The sequence below is a fragment of the Oryctolagus cuniculus genome, chromosome 7 (assembly GCF_051225735.1).
Source record: "Oryctolagus cuniculus isolate XC-2025 breed Fujian yellow rabbit chromosome 7, ASM5122573v1, whole genome shotgun sequence".
Classification (NCBI taxonomy): Eukaryota; Metazoa; Chordata; class Mammalia; order Lagomorpha; family Leporidae; genus Oryctolagus; species Oryctolagus cuniculus.
In genome coordinates, this window is record NC_142873.1 from 165,175,102 (window position 1) to 165,175,937 (window position 836).

Sequence of the window (836 nt, forward strand, 5' to 3'; positions counted from 1 at the left end):
AGCTCCCCCAGCCACATCGGGGCCCCACCCAGAGCAGGGGACACGCCCATCCACCTGGACCCCTCCAGGCCAGGACACAGGCCTTGTCTGGCCACCCGTTCACACGGCAGGCCACGTCTGGGCCGGTCTCCTGCTCGATGCCCTCAGCAGGTGCCCTCTTCCTTGGGGCCCTTAGCCCCCTCCCACCTTGGGGTCTGCGCCCCATCCCTGCCCTGACTGGTGGCCACTCCTGTGTGTCCTCTTCATGCCAAAGGCACACCGGGTCCAGCCTCAGGACATGGGTACTTGCCATTCTCCACGGAGGTCTGGCTTTGAGTGTCGGCTGTTCCCTGAGGCCAGGGTCGGCCTGTGCCCAGCTGCCTGGAGTGCAGCTGACTGCCCGGTGCCCACTGCTGGGCTCTCCTGCTTGCCCCCCGCCCCCGCACCTGACACCTGCCTGCTCGGAGCAGTCACTGAAGGAGCAAGAAAGGGGAGAGGACGTCACGGGGGCTCGGCTCACGGGCATCTCACCGAACCCGTGCTGCTCGGCTCACAGGAGTCTGAGGGCAGCCCTCCCCCACTGGGAGCAGGTCAAGGCCAGTCCTGGACAGGTGTCCACTTGCACAGCAAGGCCCGTGGAAAGGCTGCCTGCCACGCCTCAAGCCCTGACTGCCCCCCTTCAGACAGACCGAGGTGGGTCTGTGTGCACTGGGAGGCCCCCGGGGTGCCCACAGCAGGGCGCCCAGCACCCACCAGGACAGGGCCACCGCGTCCATCAGGCCATAGCCGTGCCACGAGGCCGAGCAAAAAGCCACGGACAGGGGCCTGGAGGTCGGGAGGAGACGCAAGCCCACCTC